The 19,829-nt window shown below is 44.2% G+C and overlaps 1 protein-coding gene across 1 annotated transcript in view; it reads left to right on the top strand.

Moving 5' to 3' along the window:
• HN1L (hematological and neurological expressed 1 like) overlaps positions 1-19,829 on the top strand; it is a 37,602-nt gene that overhangs the window by 614 nt on the left and 17,159 nt on the right. The window lies entirely within an intron of this gene.

The following is a 19,829-nucleotide window of genomic DNA, read 5'->3' as shown; positions in this document are numbered from 1 at the left end:
TGTTGTTGTTTTCAACTACTTCCTGTCAATGGTGACTCAGTGGTTACCCCCACCTTGCAGCACCAGCGTCATCGGATCAAATCCCAGCCAGGACACCATCTACATGGAGTTGGCATGTTCTCCCTGTGCTTCCGTGTGTCTCCTCCAGGTGCTCCGGTTTCCTCCCACACTCCAAAGACATGCCGATAGATTGGCTCCTGTCTAAATTTGGCTTTGTATGTGAGATAGGGACCTTTAGATTGTAAGCTCCTTTGGGTCAGAGACTGATGTGAATGTGCACTGTGTAAGGCGCTGTGTAAATTAATGCCGCTATTTAAATGCCCATCATAATAAAACAGGAAGTTAGAGGAAATCTTCCCAATGAGGACCCAGAGCACAATAGAAACCTGAGTGAGGTCTCTGTCTAGAGTCGGATTTAAAGTGCCAGTCGCACATGTGCTGCTGGATTCTAACATACTAGGTAGGAAATCATGAGGGGGATTTATCAGAATCTGGAGCAGTTGCCCATGGCAACCAATCAGCTTCAGTCTTTCATTTTCAAAGTGTAACTGCACAAACTGAAGAGAGAAGCTGATTGGTGGCGATGGGCAACTGCTCCTAATTTGAAATACAAAATATTAAATATCTGTATAGATATATCTATATAGATATATCTCAAATTTTATTAAAGGTTTTCGGACCCCTTACCTAACAAAGGGTGTGACTACTATAATGCAAACAATGTTATTTAATTGGTAATAATAAAAATCACGGACATGTCTTGTAAATAAACCCTGTCAGGACCCGGTGAGTGACCCTCTGGGTTTTCCAGGGACAGTCCTCCCTCTATGGATGTGAGCTGTGTTAGCGGCAGGCTGGTCCTGTACTCATCTGCAGCTCCTCCGCTTGTGCTAAACTACACCTCGGCATATGTTGCCCTCAGTCTGCAGATCTAAGCAGGAGTTGACATGTAATAATCAGCACGGCTACCTTTCAGTCAGTATTATAGATACTGTGACTCCTTTTATTCTGATCCCTATGGGGGAAGCACGGATTTGCAGAAGGGTGTGTTCCTCTCCAGTCATTTCCCTGCTATTGTCCCCTATATAGGAGGTGCAGCCGAGTCCGCCAGGCTTTGTTCTGCTTTAGGTGTGCGATGAGGATCTGGATCTCCTGGTCTTTAATCACAGAGCCAATCACGTTATGGGAACGGTCCTTGCGTGCGGCCTTGCCATTTGTGCAGCAGGGATCCAAGATCATTGTGTGCCGCGCTTCATTTCTTGTGCTTCATTAATTCTTTTATCAGCACTGCAAGACCACGCCTAAGCCGTGCATCCTTTCTGATGGAAGGGCGACACTACACGGCTAATTAGGATGCCATGATGCTGTGTGCTTTAACCCCTTGCAGGCAGATACTTGAATACTTAAACGCCTTTGCAAGGCTTTTAAATCAATGTGCTGTAGCCATAGCGATTCCCAACAAGTGGTAAATCGTTCGGTTGCATCAGATGTTGCTTTAATGCTGCGCCGCAAGAAAATTGAAGCATGCCGTTACTAGTGAAACTGGATAGAGTAGCGATAAGATCACACCGTATAAGCGTAAAATTATCCATTGTTGTCTCAAAAATGTGTCTAAAATCTTCCCCCCCCCTCCCCTCCCCCCCTTCTCCCCCTCCTCCTCAGCCTCCGATCTTCATGTTTGCAGAATCTGAGAGGTCTGAACATGTGCTGCGTTCTACAAATGAATTTTGCTCCTGGCCAGCAATCAGCTGAGTTGTCAGGACCACGGCCTGCAGACATACAAAGCCGATCCTTTTTATTAGATTGATGTGACAGTGATTAGCATTGTGTTCAGGCTGGGAAGGATCAGCTTGGTGGTTATTTAGAGGTTTCACACTGGTGCTGCTGGATGGACATGTGGGCTGACATGAGGGTTGCAATTTGCTGCAATGTGTTTATGCTCTGCCATAGTAATCAGCCTATTTATAGTCACCAGAGACTTCATATTTCTAACTGTAATTCTGTCTCCAAGTTGACAAACATTCTAGCACTTCCGAGTGCCAATTGAATATTTTGTAGCCTTCATCTTGGAGGAAACAGTCAGGGAAAGGATTGTATCCTTTTATATAGCAGTTTGTAGCTAGTCACCCTCATCCAGACTTGTTCTGCAACATTGTAGATGTCCCCTTCATCCGCGCTTGTTCTGTAATGGTCGTAGATGTCCCCTTCATCCAGACTTGTTCTGTAATGTCGTAGATGTCCCCTTCATCCGCGCTTGTTCTGTAATGTCGTAGATGTCCCCTTCATCCGCGCTTGGTCTGTAATGTCGTAGATGTCCCCTTCATCCACGCTTGTTCTGTAATGTCGTAGATGTCCCCTTCATCCGCGCTTGGTCTGTAATGTCGTAGATGTCCCCTTCATCCGGGCTTGTTCTGTAATGTCGTAGATGTCCCCTTCATCCGCGCTTGGTCTGTAATGTCGTAGATGTCCCCTTCATCCACGCTTGTTCTGTAATGTCGTAGATGTCCCCTTCATCCGCGCTTGGTCTGTAATGTCTTAGATGTCCCCTTCATCCAGACTTGTTCTGTAATGTCGTAGATGTCCCCTTCATCCAAGCTTGGTCTGTAATGGTCGTAGATGTGCCCTTCATCCAGACTTGTTCTGTAATGTCGTAGATGTCCCCTTCATCCAGACTTGTTCTGTAATGGTCGTAGATGTCCCCTTCAGCGCTGTGAGGCCAATGTATCCTTAGTGGACAAAAGGTGTGCTATGGAGTAGTGGATAAAAAGTTCCTTTATGCGTCATTCTGTCTGTGTTGACCTGCATTTTGCCAGTTTATTTATTTTGAAATCTTATTTATTTCTGTGTGAACCAATCGGGAAGCTGACCATATCATTTGGTGGCAATGTTCTTTTCTTTCAAGATCTGTTAGCTGGAATTGTCTTCTACAGCTTGGAGTCCCCCATGAGTTGTCACTCAATACCACCAAAATGAGTAGGATCAGGCTTCAGTCATCTGATGATTGTGGTATGTTAAGTGACGTCTAGCCAGGCTGCTGAAATGAGGGAATAATTGTGTAGGTGATTGATGGTAAAATGAGAATTATGTGAAAGAGAAAAAAACCCATTGGCTAGATCTGCAGGTGTATGATCTATTACAACCAGAGGACAGTTTAGACCTTTTTTTTGGAGACGTGAATGAAATAATGTATACCTTTTTTTTTTTTTTTTTTTATAACTCCTTTTAAAAAGATTGTACAGCTAGTTGGGAGGATCGGTAACCTATTGCAACAAACTTTGCAATATTTTGTTTGCAATACGTTACCGAAGATGGAAGTTCCAGTGATGGAGGAGAGTGCTGATGGGTATCGCCTGTAAGGTAAGTTCTCCACCCACAGAGCTGCCTCATCCATTCAAAGATCCTTGTACTTCTCAATGGAATCCAAGTGAGGTGATGTCAACGCATTTGTAGTTCATTCTACAGGAGGAACAATCTGCAGGAATGTTAGGATTGTACCCACGATCCACTGAGTGCTGTTACAATGCTATATTGGCTCCATTGCAAAAATAAAAAAATAAATGCACATTTTTCTCTTTTTAGAATGTGTAAAATTATTATTTATTATTCAACTTTGCCTTTTTAAAGTGACACTAAACTCAGGAGTTAAAGGAGAACTATGAGGTGAGTGATTTTCACTTATCCTCATAGTTCTAGCCGACCTGTAACAATGAGACTGTCACAGGTCGGCTCAGTAGATCGGGAATAAAAAAAAAAAACAATGTGGTTATATAGCAACTGTTGTAATAGGTTTTAATTTTGAACATATTAAAATTTTTCTCTGGTCGGGGTGGGCTAGGGTTCGCCTTCGCTCCCCTCCTCTCATACTCCTACAGGGTTTACATATGCCGCCCACGGTGCCCAGGTAAGCTCAAACTGTTCCGTTTTGTCTTGGAGTATACTCGCCAATTTTTCATGAGTCATAATCCAAGACAGCTTAATCCTAACCTGGCTCAGCGGTACCCTGGGTGTCTTCCATGTTTTAGCGATCGTAACTTTAGCTGCCAGGAATATGAAGTTTATCAATCTTCTAGAGTGTTTAGGAGTTTCAGGGATAGTGTCATTAAGCAAGGCCAGCCTAGGGTCTCTTGGGACCCTTATGCCCACGACCCGGAAGATTAAGTTAAAAACCCCTCCCCAAAAGTTTCGAATACGCGGACATGTCCACCATACATGGTACATGGTGCCCTCGAGCGCACATCCCCGAAAACATAAGGGCGATGTTCCCGGGTACATAAGTGCAAGTCTAGAGGGCACCAGGTGCCACCTGGAGAATACTTTAAAGTTGGCTTCCGAGAGTGAAACATTAAGTAAGCCTCGGGTTGTCACCCTTGATCGACGTTTCCAATCCTCAATATCTCAATAAATCTCAAAATACATTCAACTACTTTGATCTACAGCCGAGTGATGCACAAATAAGATACATTTTTGTTAATATTTAAAGTACTTGAATGCTTTTTTAAGATTTAACTCCTGAGTTTAGTGTTACTTTGAGGTCCGGGTCGGCTTCCCATGTACATATTTCATGACCACCTTCCTTCTCAGAGTGAGCGTTGTGTGTTTGAACTCGTTCCCGATCACAGCTGTATACATTCTCAGTGACCTCATTGCTCTTATGTAAAGTATATTGTAAAGCCGTAATTTCTAGTCCCCGGGTCTGTTTCAGCAGTACTGCTTTTCCTATGGGCAGTTAAGTAAACAATGGACTTCTCACCCACACAGCCCAAAGCTTCTTCATACATCAAGCTGTCACCTTTGTTTGCATTAGAGAAGTAGAGACACTAGTCTTTAGTACCAATGTTTACATAGTGTCATGTGTCTGTATTGCCCTCCTTCACTTTGCCTGGACCTACACAGCATGGAAGTTACACTTAGGGCCTTATTAAACTGTCTGATGCGGAGTGTTTCATGTAAATTGAAAGATGGAATCTAGAGTAGTAATCTGTTTTATCACAATGGAAAAGTCTCTCCAAGGCGCCCATGTGGAGCACATGAATGTCGAAGGGAACACTTGTGTCTTTCTCTAGATGCAAAAAACTTTATTTAAATGTAATTGGTTGGGTTGGATTTTTTTCCGATGCTCATTTCAATAGTGACGTACAGTCATGAGACTGGCGGTTGATGACAAGCAGTCATTGTTATGTTGTGTGACCTCTGTATGTGTAATTCAGGGAGGACATGGGGAGGGGGTGATGAGTACAGAACTAGGAAGTGTGGTAGGGAAATCTCACTGCTGGATTCTTTCAGAGACATGCAAAGCCTGTGGGTGATTCAGCCTGTTCATACGCAACCTTAACGATATGCCCCCTGATTAAAGTGGACCGAAACTAGAAAAGTGATGTTGTGCTAACTTATGGAAGCATCTAGAAATGTTAAGCAGTACCCTGATACATTTTGCTTGTGTCTTGAATCCCTTCCTAAAAATCAGCAATGCACCTTCTGGTGTGTGAATGTCTGCAGTGTGAGATCTAAGGCACTGCTCCCATTGACAGTCTCAGGATATTTGGAGGGAGTTTTGGTGATGTCACTACTATGCTGCTCACAGCTCTTCTTGCTGGAGGCTCTAACAGGAGGAAGCAGAGCCTTGTGTCTACCAAGATGGATGCCGCCACACAGAGAACTGCAGAATGAGCTCTGGTTCACACCTAGGCGGCACCTTTTTTGCGCGTTTATACGCACGTTAGTAGTATGCAGTTATTTGCACTTTTATGCTCGTAGTGCACATTTTGTATCTGTGTTTTAACGCGCATTTCGATTGGCAGCTCATAAACCATTGTGGGCAATGGAAAAATGAGCAACATGCTTCTGTTGCGCATTTTTGGGCATTTCCAATGAAGTTAACTGCCCAAAGAAGCGCCTGTATCTTTTCAGGCGTCTGGCGTTTCCCTGATTGGAGTTGTCCTGCTCGGGTGTGAACCAGGGCCATTGCAAGTCATGGGATTTCTTGTGTTGGTCAGTTAAAAGCGCTTTTAACTGCCCAGTTATCGCTCAGTGTGAATGGGCACTAAGGGCAAGTTCACACCAGATGCAGTCCGTTCCCCTAAGGGCTTATTCATGCCAGCAGCTGTGCAGTTGTGTGTGCCCGGACAGTGCAAATGTGCTCAATTGAGCTGCATTGCACTGTTTTTTTTTTTTTGTGTGTGTTAGAACTTTATTGAAATGTCACAAGTGAGATTTCATGAAGTCATATGGGCTCACAGCAGTACACTGCGGTTGTATTGCGTCTCACTGCGGTGTGCTCAAAAAAAAAAAAACTGTTGCATTCTGCATTTGGTGATGTGAACTGCCACCATCCGTCACCAGGCAAATTGCCTTGTCTCGCGTTTGGGCTGCGCTAAAAACAGGGCCAGCGCACCCTGAACACAGATGGAGTGAACGAGCCCTAAAACTTTGCCTCTGTGCAGGAGCTTTCTGTAATAAAGACCAGCCGCTGCTGCTCTCTATCTTTCTGCAGGGTGACTGGTCTTGTCTCCGCCCCCTCCTGTAGTTTTCTGCAGGCAGCCTTTAGTGGGTGAGGCCTGCCTGGCTCCTCCCACACCTCTGCTCTCAGCATAGTGATTATTACTGCAAGATTTTTAACATTTATAACTGGGTTTGCAAAGGCATTGCGTGCACTTGAAGGCTGTAGGAATATATGTAAAAATAGTTTTTGTGCCCGGAGTTCAGCTTTAATAAGGAAAGAATGGAGAGCTGTGTGACGTGTATCCACAAACAAGGACTGGAAGATAAATGGGAGCAGAGATCGGTCACAGGTGGCTTTGCGCTCTTTAAACACAGCAGTGTAAATACACCTTTTTGTTCTGTGCGTCCAAATGTACACTCCGGTGCATGTATATATTTCTTAGACTTATTTCTGGCTTATTCAGTAAGGCAGCCCGAGTACAATAGGCCTTATGTCTAAAGTGTGTAACTGAACAATAGGTCTGTGTTCATCTCCTAGACATCGGTCAGTGTTTTCCATACAGGGAAATGCTTCAGGCCGCTCTGTTGCTTTTAATATGTCCCTTCCATGTTCTAGCGTGCCGTAGCAGCAAGCGGAGAGAAAGCTACTGGAGGAATACAAAAACCTTCATAGCCTATTTGTACATGAGCCCTTTTGAAGAGTACAGCCAATCAAATTTGAGTTTACAAGGTCATATAATTGGAAGAGGAAATTTCAGTGTATGGAGCAACTCGACCTTCAAGCATATTAATGACTTAGTCCTATAGAGCAGTAAATGGACTGAACTTGTCTTTATCTATTGGCTTATCTATTAAAAAGGGATATTGGGGGAGGACTATAGCAGCCAATTATAGTTTTGCTGTCGTAGATCTAGAGCAGAGAGGGTGAAAAGATTAGTTTGTTGCTGTGAAAAACAGACACATGTTGTTGTCTAGTTCCTCTTATGTCTTCAATGGAGAAGTCTTCTTGGGATTGAAATTGTTCAAATACGGTCATCCACCCTCTGCTCAAACTGACCAGCCATAGAATCTGTGTTCACGTCGCAAAGGAAACTCATTGACCATGTTCATTTGGGTGTCCTTCAGCTGCTTGAACTCGCCCAATATCTAGGCCACCATCAGACCGGAGTTCTTCTTTACAAAATGGCAACCTCCCCAGTCAATTTTTAAGTTGCTTTTTAAAGTTCGGCTTTACGCAGAGCAAACATAATCCCAAAACGTCCCAGCACGTTTACAAGATAGCCAGCAAAAAAAACAAATTTATACGGTTTAACAATTTGCATTAAAAACAGCTTTGGTTGCACCACATTTACAGATGTATGTGGAAGCCACACCGCCTCAACTACCGTGTTTCCCCCGAAAGTAAGACCTACCCTGAAAATAAGACCTAGTGCTATCTTCGGGGATTTCTGTGATATAAGACCTACCCCGAAAATAAGACCTAGTTCGGGGTAGGTCTTATATTACAGACATCCCTGAAGATAGCGCTAGGGCCGGAAAGTAACTTGACCTGTTGGCATCCATTCAAAGCTGGAATATCAGCTGTGGGTGAACTCACTACACCGATATCACCACCTAAATGAAGTGCAGTGAATGCCAGTGTAGCGGTGGTGTAGCTGCTGCCTCTTTAAGAGTGCATACTATTGCAGAGACTCGATTGGTTCAGCCCTCAGCTATACTAAAGTGTTTGTGGGAGTATACAGACTTGTGGGAGTTGTAGTCCTGCAACTGGAAGAGACAATGCAATGCTATACTGTACCGGACAACAGCTCCCAGGATGCCTAGTGAGGTGGAGGAATTGCATTTTTTTTTTTTTTCTCTGCAGGGTTCGCTTTGCATGGGGAAAATGTAAGGTATTGCTAGCCACTTGGACCTGTGGAGCGGACGTGTGGGAGCGAGTGGCTGCAGACTATCACCCTCAGGACACTGACACTGCTATCAGAGTGGCAGCAGTTCCAAGGGACAACGGTTACCTGCCACAGCAGATACCAGTGGCGGCAGTGACCAGCGGTACCAGTCATCAGCGCCAGTGGTTACAATGCCAATGACGCCTTCCAATACCGAGAGAGGGGTCAGCGATTTGAGTATTGCAGTGGAAGCTTGTGACCACCCAAGGAGAGGCGCATCGTAGACCCCACAGCACTGACCAGAGGCAGATGAAACGCCGGCTAGAGAGGGGGACGTCCCTTTCGCTGGCCCATGAGGAGTTAATCCTGGAAGACGGTTCTTCTTGGAAGTAGTGAGCAACTGTTAACCAGTGACTTGTCCTTATCCTAAGAGCGATCCAACAAGTCATACAGGTCTGTGCACCATAGGAACTCAGTGACACAATCAAGCAGTGTGCTAGTTAGCTTGGGACTGAATCTCAGGATATGTTAGCTGGGGGAGTAACAAGATTATAGGTGCAGTTGTTATTGCTGAGCTATATCTATACAAATATACATATACAGTATATGCTGACATGGTGCTGATTTGCATTGTTATGCTACTTCTAAAATATCTTTGTATTCTGTTCCTCCATTTTCTATCATTCAATTTGATTCCAGTCGCTTTACCGGGTTAACCTGCTCTATTAAATTTGTTTTATAAACCTCCCTCAAGGTGTGCTGTGCATCCGTCCTGAGCGCTTTATCAAGAAAAAGGTGAGACACAGGAGCCAGTTTATTCCCGCGGCTCCTTGGTGGGTGAGCACTACGTCAGCTTCAGTCCTGAAAGGGGTAAAAATGTCACTTACATTAGGTTCCGCCTCGTCCTGCAATATATCTTTATAACTAGAGAATTCCCAATAGGAGCCCACAGGCTGGTAGCACTTAGGGGCCTCTGTGGTTTTCTCCTGGCAGACGCTGATCAAAGGTTCTTTAGGGTCAGTCATGTGCGGCAATGTATTTTTGGTCTTATGGTTAATTACAGTAATGCTGTCAGCAGTTTGTAAATGGAGCTTATGTCTGCTTGAGGAGCTGCGTCCTGACAGAACAATGACTGGGAAGTGCTACCGTGTTGTGTTTTAATGGATTTCACGCTGTGGGAGATTCCAGCATCAGGCTTCACCTCTCTGCAGGGGACATTTGGGTGCGACCAGTAATTAGCTGGAGCCAGACAAAAAGGTTGCAGCGTCCTCTATGACTTGGGCTACTGCTTGGGAGGAGAGTGAGCAATTTTTCCTGCATTTATGTAGCGCTGACATGTTACTCTGTGGCAGATTATATTGCTCGATTCGCTTCAGTCTCCGCCTCTGTAAAAACTTAGACTAACGTTCCTAGCAACCATATAATCAAATACACTAAAGCCAGTGTGATCCGGTCTTCGATCGAAAGTTTGAACTTATCGAGTTCTGCGACCTTCCGGTTCCGTTAGAACTAAGAGGTTTGCCCAATAAAGTTCTTCTGCACGAGCGCCAACCAAGGCATTGCACTATTCACATAGACCACAGCAATGAAGTTATAAAATGAACTAGGATCACACTAATCCAGCACGTTATTAATCTCGCGTGCCCCACTCAAGCGGCGGCCATATTGAGTGGGGCACGTGAGATTAATAACATGCTGGATTACAGCGATCCTAGTTCATTTTATTATTTCATTGCTGTGCTGTATGTGTATAGGACAATGCCTTGGTTGGCGCTCGTGCAGAAGAACTTTCTTGGGCAAACCTCTTGGTTCTAACGAAACCGGAAGTCAGGCTGTTGCAGAACTCGAACTTTCGATCGCACACCGGCACCAGTTAAAAAACTATGAGGTAACCTTTTTGTCCCATATTTTTCTTTAGGGTCAGGGGAGGGAATATACTATACTCCTCCCGTGACCCAAAGCTCAGTATATAGCAGGCTATTACTCGCTATATACTGAGAGCGCCGCAGCTAGGACAGATCCCGACAATACTGTCGAGATCCACCCAGCTGCGTGATTGACAGTGGGCTCTACCTATCTAGAGGCAGAGCCAGCTGTGCCTGCCCCCTCCCCCGTCCTTTCCCCCAATCAGCGCTGGAGGATTGGAGAGTGACTGTCACTGCTCTGTGCAGGGAGATGATCAAGAAGTGAGCGAGTGACGGTATGTGTTCGCTTACTTCCCGATCTATTGAGCCAACCTCTGACAGTTTCATTGTCACACGTCGGCTCAAACTATGAGGATGATTGGGAATCACTCTCCTCATAGTTCTCCTTTTTTAAGTTCCCAGTGTTGAGGAAGAAAATTGTAGAGAAAACAAAAGCAATTATGTTGGTATTGTCCCTGGTGGTATTTGAAACCAGGACCCCATTGCTATGAGATGAATGCTAAGCATTTAGGCATTGCTTAAGCACTAAATAAATACTGATGATGTTTAGAGAATGGGACCTTCACAGCTTCTCCACCCTGGATTCATCATCTGGTGCTGGTAGCAATAAAGCGATATTGATTGTGTTTAATGTCACAAGAGAGCTCTGCTTTGCTGTAGGTCTGCGCAGTGTTAAAGGAGAACTATGGGGTTAGAGTTTTTCCCCATAGTTCTCCTAAGGGTAACGGGAGGACACAAACTAGCGTCCTCCCGTCACCCAAAGCTCAGTATACCGCGAGCTACGGCTCGCTGAATACTGAGGCGCCGCAGCCAAGACGGATCCCGACATTACTGTCGATCCACCCAGCTGCGGGATTGACAGCTGGCTCTGCCTATCTAGAGGCTTAGCCAGCTGTCCCCTCCCTTGTTCGTTCTGCCAGTCAGGGCTGGAGGATCAGAGCAGGGAGGGAATCCCTGCAGGGAGCGGTGAGTGACAGTCACGGCTCTCTGCTGGGATAGATCGAGAAGTGAGCAAGAGACTATGTGCTCGCTCACTTCCCCATCTATTGAGCCGACCTGTGACAGTTTCATTGTCACAGGTCGGCTAGAACTATGAGGCCGAGTGATTTTTCACTCGCCACATAGTTCTCCTTTTAAGTAAATCCACCTCCTATGGTGAACGTAATGGACAGGAGACAGAAGTGTGTAAAATGGTTGAGGTATGCAACGTAAATAGGAAGTTGGTGAAGTAGCAGAGCCAGATTGCAAGACAGATCTGTTTTATTAGCTCATCTTGCTTAAGGGCTTATTTGGAAGAAAACCAGAGAACCTGCTGAGCTGTCCACATGGAGTTGGGACGCATTCCAGGCTATTGCAAAATGATACTGCTAAACTGGTATTGGAGCCTTTTAATGAGGTGAGCGTTGGCTTGATTAAAGTGGTCTTACCCCCATTTACTCAATATCACATGAGCATGCAGACACAAAATCCCCTTACATTCATTAGCTTAGCAAACATATTTTGCTTTTTATTTACAAATATTGTTTTTCCAGTTCCTGGTCCTCTTGGGCATTAGGGATGTATTCCTGGCATCACAGATGCATCCCTGGAAGGATACATCACCAGGACATTGCTGGGAAATCTCATCTGTAAAGTGGAATATCTTGTAAGATTTCAAGAAAGGCATTTTCCTCCCCTTTGATGATGTGCATAGTTGCATGTTCCAGTCACATGTGCCAGAGTTCCAGGAAGTAAAGGGAGATGGATAATTCTGCCCTTAGTGAAAATGGCCACTGTGAGAAGAATGTGGAGGGAAAGAAAACGAGGTTCATACCCTGCACTTGTGCTTGCCAGAGAGTTGAAGGCTCGGCGTTGGATGGAGCAGTGACATTATGTTGCACTCAAACCTTATACGTCATGTATATGTAACCTACAAATATGAATGTATTTAGTCTTATGCACCCATTTGGGCAAGTTGCATGTTTTGTTGGTTTTCTGAGTGACTGTACCTGTGATGCCCTGCGGGCAGCCTCGTTGACTATCAGTCCAGTTCGGTGGGCTGGGGCAGGATGAGTCGGGAAGCAGAGTTCTTGTCCCAGCAGCACACTGAAGCTTGAGCAGCGACTCCAGCTGGCCATCATGGGGTTTCTCTGTGTATGGTGGCCGAAGCCTAAGTTCCGAAGCCAAAGTTCTCTGTGTATGGTGGCCGAAGCCTCTGTGTGGTCACACCTCCACTGAGGAGAGGTCACCAGGAGGCCATCCAGCCCCACCACCCTATGCCACTCTCATATATGGGAGACAGTCAACTACCTGGATACCTCCTTAATATGTTTTCCCTGCGTGCACTCCCTTCCCGTCTGTCCTGATACAAATGCCAACCCTTTGCTACTCCTTGCTGCCTCTCTCCTCTGACCTGGAGGGCTCTGTGTGTTACAACCCAATCACCAGATATCTTTTTAACTTGTAATTGTGACCTGACAACCTGGAAATGTCCAGCCCTGGCTTAGGAAGCCCTGATTCTATACAGTAGCCTACCTGTAACCTTATGTCAGGCTCTGTGCAGACTTGTAAAAGAGAAACCGAGCCACAAGAATGAGGTGTGGTATGAGGATTCTGGTGAATCATGTCCATGACTTGAATATTGTTGCTATAACTTGGAAATTTTAATGCAATCGGGAATTTAGAAAGGAATGCATGACTCCAGATTAAAACGGGATCCAATTTCACTGAAATTAAAAATGGTCCATGTTGCAGTTATATCAACTTTAGCTGAGGTGTTGGTAACTGTGAATACTGTGGTTTTTGTTTTTTCTCCTTTCTGTTCTTGTAAATATACAGTGATACCTCGGTTCACAAACAATTCGGTTCAAGAACAGGAAGTTTGGCAAAAATTTGCTTCCGTTTGCGAACTCCGCATTGGGTGATCACAATTGGAGCCATCTTCCCTGCTCTTGACACGTGGTCGTGGCTTCCTCTAGTCGAGATTGCCATCTTATCGCAGTATGATTTGGTTAGCGACTAGAATCGTGAAACTAATTAATTTCGTGAACCGAGGTACCACTCTACTTCTCTGCTGAGAGCAGTCTCCATACAATAGAAAGCTTGGACACAGACCAGGAGATCACTTCCTATTTCCTCTTTATTCCCCAAGAAGACCTTTTACTATCATCTGCTGTACACACTTGAGGTATTTCTGTCCCGCGTTGCATCACATGTTGGGTTCTTATGGGTCATCTAGAAAGGTCTTGTGTCAAGTTTCGCACTTGTATATCAGTACATACTACTTTTTGATCGAAATCTAGTTCTGTGATTCAGGAGATGCACAATAGTATTCTGGCTTTCTGGTATACCGGAATACCATGAAGGGAGACTTGTATGTGAAGTCCTTTCTCCATTTGAAGTGGATTAGTTAGAATCCTATCTACCACTCATACTGCAGACAGGAAGGACCCCTGTTGTGTCATCCTTTTCTCTGAGGTGGTCATACCATTAATGAGTTACCACATCAGACTTAAAACCAAAACCAGAAGTGCCTTTACATCCTGCATACCCCTTCTCTGTTTATTGGAGTGACCTGGTTTAAAAGCTCTAGCCTCAGAGCAATGAGTCTGCTTTTAAACCTCATACCCTTCCGTTTTAGAGTATGTTAGAAAGGTCTAATTGGTGGTTAAGTAGTTGGTCCACAGCTTAGACACTTCAGCGTTTACAATCGGGCTTACAGCTCAAATCGGGCTTTAAAAAAGAAAAACTAATCCATGAGATGCTGTACTTACCTGGATTCCATGTGGTCCTTATGTAAGGTTAGATCTAATCTAAACAAAAACCTTTCAATAGATTTCTAGCAGCAGATCTCTGATGTAGACCTTCAAAATTAGAATGCCATCACTAATGATAAATCGTGTATGGGGCAGCCTGTGACCTCCCACAGGGCAATACTCCGTGGCTGAGCAGCTAATCTTTTAAGCAGGATTGGACTTTGTGAGAATTGAGACTTGCACAAGAATCTTCAGGGTTTGAAGCTAGGGCTGCAACTAATTTTCATAATCAATTTAGTTGGCCGATTCTTCTTTAACATTTTTTTTTTTTTTTGGTTAGTCGGTTAACAAAAATTAAATGAATACCGTCCTTCATTTAAAATAAAATACACAAATGAAATGTTACAAACATAAAGTTTACTTCAGAATGAAATAGCAGGCACAATTTTTTTTTTTGCAATCGCACTGCACTGGAACACACTGAATTGTGGTACCGTGCGTTCCATTGCGGGCGATCACACTGTGGGTGGGAGACGCGTTTGGGGTGCCATTAAAATGAATGGCACTGCAACGCACCTCCTGCAGCAGAAGTTGTCCGGCCAAAAATGAAAATGAAATTTTTTTCCCCCACCTTTTTTATAATTGTATTGTAAGCTTATGATGTTTGAATAGCTTCAGCCCAAAGACAGCTGCCAGTGCCAAGATTCAACAGACGGCAGGTAGTGGGCTGGTGCAATAGCCAGCCTGCTTTTGACCATTCCAAATTGCAATTGCTAATAGCAGGCTTGCTATTTCACCCACCCACTGCTTGCTGTGCCTTCCTCCCAGCGTGGAGGAGAGAGCTAGGGGATCCAACCAACTAATCCATAATGAGACTAGTTGACAACTATTCTCATTTGATTATTATCAATTAATCGCTTGGTTGCAGCCCTAGTTGGAACATTGAATGAGGTCGGTAAGTGAGCATGGGAAGGGAAAGTATAGACTCCTTGAGGTGCTTTCTGGCAAGTGAACATTTTTAGTCCACGGAATGTACAGGTTTATTGTGAGATGCACATTGTAGTTGTAAGGAGTCTACAGATGGTGATGATAGAAACGGAAAACTGTTCATAGTAGAAGGTTTAGGGTCAAAGTACTAACCTTTTGTTGGATATAATTTAGAAGGGAACTGAAGCTGTGCCTCAAAAAACATCCAAAGGACTAGTCACCAGTTTTCTCCTTGTAGTTTAGGGACGTTCAGATACCAGTGCCGATACTTGGCATTTTCACGAGAACTACCAGGGTTGCAGCGGATGCAAACGGGACTTGGCTCTGGCGCTCCACCACTGTCACCAACTGTCACATGACACTAAATAAAAATGCATCAGTACTTGTATCTGTGAGTACTTGGGCAAGTATCCGTACTTGAAAAAATGGTATCGGTGCACCTCTTTATACATGTTTATAAAAAAACAAATCGTGCATTAAACAGGGATACACAAATCCCAGGAGCACCGAATACTCAAAAATGACAGCTGCCTCCTAACTTCTGAATTTTTTTTCTAGTCTATAGTCTAGTCTCTGGAAAAGAATCTGTACTTGTACCGAGCACGGTACTTGGTATCTGATCTTTTCCCCCATTTCTGACTTGCCATGTCTTGTTCTGCTCCATGTCTGTGTGGAGATGGTCATGTTGGTAGAGGCTGAGTCTTGCTTCCTCATGTTGGATCATGTGTGATCGGCACAGTAGTGACATCACCAAATCTCCCAAACTAGCAATCAGAGGCAGCAGTGCTTGAGATCTCACGTTGCGGATATACAGCTATGAGGCTGTAGGCACAGGAGTGCCTGGACACACTCGCATACCAGGAATTACACTTTTTTCTTTTTCAGGAGGAGTTAAAGACTAAAGGTAAATTTCAGTTCAACTTTAAAATCCAAACTGCTTTATTCGATGATGGTACATCAGTTGTACTTAGGACAGTATTTAAACCTGCTTTGCAATCGCAATGGATGCATACATTGCTAAAATGATGTAGCTGTGCTGTACTATACACCTTCTTAAAGTGTTTGTGAAATTTTGAGCGTGGCATTATTTCCTCCTCTGAGGCTTTTTTTTTTGCTTTTGACTGTGTACGTTGGACATATATCTGCACCACAACAAATACATCAAAGACTTTCAGAGAGCACGCTGTTCATTTTTATTTTACTAGATCTGTAAAAGAATGTCAGTGTTTTGTAGAGCTTTGGCCCATTTATCTGCAGTACGTGACGCACTATTAATGGGGGCTGTCCCTTCTCTTCCATGTGTAATCTTTGTAAGAGGCTTGTGACCTTGCGTCATTAGTGTCCTGGTGGAGCAGTAAATATCTGTATCCTGACATGTTACAATGGGTTTATTTTTACCCTCTGACAGGCAACACACAAGCTAGCCCCACACTGGTTTTTCCATATGAACTATGGACAGTTTGACAACTTCGTGGCAATTAATCTGTAGCAAACATATACATTAAAGGGACACAAGCATAATGTTTGTAAACCAAATACATACATTGTGTTATTTACCTTTTAGGTCAATGGTATATCTTTTTTTAAGCTGGCAATACATTAGTAGATTTCCGAATGAAAGATCTTTCTCCCAATAATCAGACACTTGATGAATCTCGATCGAAGTTTCGTTTGATTCTAACGTTCGATGTTGGAATGAATAGAGTTTCCCCGAACGAAAACCTCATTCATTGTTTGTTCAAGAAAAATTTACCATCCTGCTCCTTCGAGTTTTTTTCATCACTACGGTCGAAATCGATTTCTGCTTTAATCAATCACTGCATTTAATAGTGGGGATGCACCGATACTTTGCTTTCGGTACTTGTCGATGCAGAGTACCAATACCGGTGCTTCCGCTGGCATGGAGCCGGCTTCCCAGGCAATCTGATTGGCCGAGAAGCTGGCTCCATGTTTGGCTGGATTAATTGCGCTTGGCCGGGAAACTGGCTTCCCAGCCAATCAGCATGCAGCTGGCCTCTCGGCCAATCAGGAAGCCAGGCAGCGAGTAATGTCCCACCTTCCTGATTGGTCAGAAAACAGGCTTGATGCTGATTGGCTGGAAAGCATACTTCCGGGCCAATCGGCATGGAGCCGACTGTTCAGCTGCAGCTAACGATTATTTTCAAAATTGATTAGTTAGCTGATTTATTAGGTTCCATTAATCGGATTAAAAAATAAAATGCTTTTTAAAAAATGGCTCCCAGTGATGGACTACTAGTTTGTATTGAGATTGTATCACAGGAGCAAGCTTGGAGCGGTGAAGTAAAAAAGAAAACAAAAGTGTGGTGTGCAATATAGTGAAATGGAAAGTGTAAAATTATACAGCAATGAATGCAGAATGGAACCGGCTATTGAGGAATACAAATCGCAGCAATACATTATAGAGCACCAGCAACTTGCTTCTCAGATCGGACCTGTCGGCCGCTGTCATCCCCCCCACACCTGCTCCTCCTTACTTCTCATGCGTCCCTGTGACGATCGTGGATGTGGGCAGGCGGTGAGCGTGAGGCGGGGAGGAGGTGTGGATGTGGGTGGTCGGGTCTGGCAGCGGTAAGCGCGAGGTGGGGAGGAGGTGCAGCGTGTGGAGCCGTGAACAGGGCCAACTGATCAGAAGCCGATTAATCAATGATTGATTGAAAACGTTGACAACTTTTTCAATAACCGATTTTAGTCGATTAGTTGTTGCAGCCCTACTTGCCGGCCAGCTTCCTGATCGCACGGAAAGCTGGCTCCATGTTCCCCTACGGCACTGCCGGTCAGAGGAAACCTTCCTCTGGCTGGAAGTTCCGGTATCGGAGCATATGGATGAGTACGAGTACTCTTCCAAATACTCGCTATCGGTGCTGATACTAGTATCTGTATCGGTGCATCCCTAGTTAATAGAAAGTCAAACGAAAGTTCTTTTGAAAATCTAACCAGGGAATGGCCAGCTTTAGGAACAAGTATTTACTGGTTTATTGATCTTCTTCTTGATCTAAATATCTGACTTTGCCTACTTTTAGGCCCTCTCCTTAGTCCTCCCCAGTGGTTACCCTAGCACAAAAACTCACTTTAGGCTTCCATAAAACAATAAAAGGACCACCCGTAAGTGTGCTTAACCTGATTAGATCATTTATTCAAGTAGACATATCAATTGATCTGATTTAACTGATTAGGGTCATATGTCTTGTTGCACTCTGACCTTTTGCAGTCATCTCTTGGCCAATCCATCTTGGTGGAAGTCAGCTTGATGGGATTTCTAGCTTGTGATTTCAGCCAGTTGCTTCTCCCTTCTCCAAAGATATAGACATGCATGCCCTGCTAATTCCAACATGCATTTTTATGACATTTCAGCCTGCCTTGTGCATGCTTGTCTATTCACCATCTTATGTCTGCGAGTAGCTAAAAGGAAAAACCGGATAGCAACATTTTCTCCACCTGTCAACCCTGTTCAGGTTGTGGAAGGGAGGGAACCTTTTAAATGGGAGCAATTGTAATGTATAAAACATTAAATCCAAATGATTGGAAAAGACGAAGGTTGGTTAAAGGCAGATATTACCCTATTTAAAGTGACACACTAAACTCAGACTTTGAATCTTAAAAATACATTCAGGTACCTTTTTAACTATTAACAAAAATGTATCTTATTTGTATATCACTCGGCTATAGATCCTCAAATCATCTCTGAATTGGTGCTGACACTGTCCTTCCTTCCAGAGGGTGCCTACTTTTGTTCCCCACGGTCCCTGTGTGTGTTGTAAAGTAGTCACCGCTCCAAGCTCACTCCTGTGATTGACTACAATCTCAATACAAATTAGTAAACCAAACATGAGATTGTAGTCCATCACAGCAGTGAGCTTGGAGCGGTGACTACTTTACAACACACACACACACATGGACCATGGAGAACAAAAGTAGAAAATCAAACAAAATTTCAAATGACAGTTGCCAAGCCTCTGATGGTATTAAACGTTCTGATGGAATTTGTTATACAACCATTCGTGCGAACATCTAAACCGTGTGCACCCACTGCATTCAGATCCGTAAAACCAAACTAGAAAAATCTGCGTTCAAGGTCCGTAATTTGTGCATCTATAGGCATACTGCCAATCGTGGATGTGGGCGGGCTGAGAGTGTGAGGCGGGAAGGAGGTGCGGCGTGTAGAGTGCGGATGCGGGCGGGTCTGGCAGCGGTGAGCGTGAGTTGGGGAGGAGGTGCGGCACGCGTTTGTGGACCCGTGAACAGGGCCAACTGATCGGAAGCCGATTAATCGATTATTGAAAAAGTTGACAACTTTTTCAATAATCGATTATAATCGATTATGTCGATTAGTTGTTGCAGCCCTAATGTGTAGAGATGAAAATGGAATGATACATTTCGGTGCCTAAACCCTGCAGGATGTATATGCCTCTATATACATAGACACGAGCAGTTTACGGACCATGTCATGCGTGTTTTACGCCATATCTTTCTGCCAGCAAGATCCTGTGTCGATGATCAGTCATTTCATTAGGGTCGTGTGCATTGGACCTCTTCTTCTTTTTTTTTTTCCACACGCGGATCATCATGAAAAGAATGCAACAAACAAAATTCGTGTTCAGCTATTTTCATTTGTTCCCTATAAAGCACAAAGTGCAAGCTCGCAGAAAATCCTCGGTATGTTGGCTTTTAAAAGAAGTGTTTCATTTTAAAATGGGCAAGGTCCCGTCTTTCCTGTCTTCACATAAGATAATTGCAATATTTCAGTTGAAAACTCTCCGTGTCCTAGAAGTAACGAGGCCAATGCTTTTATCATCATGTGTATGGAGGATCTGCATTTTCTCTCTTCCCCCCCCCTCCCA

Source organism: Nanorana parkeri, unplaced genomic scaffold (genome assembly GCF_000935625.1).
Source record: "Nanorana parkeri isolate BGI_ZX_2015 unplaced genomic scaffold, ASM93562v1 scaffold85, whole genome shotgun sequence".
Lineage (NCBI taxonomy): Eukaryota > Metazoa > Chordata > Amphibia > Anura > Dicroglossidae > Nanorana > Nanorana parkeri.
The sequence above is the reverse complement of the archived record's forward strand: the minus strand, read 5'-3'. Positions and strand labels throughout refer to the sequence as shown.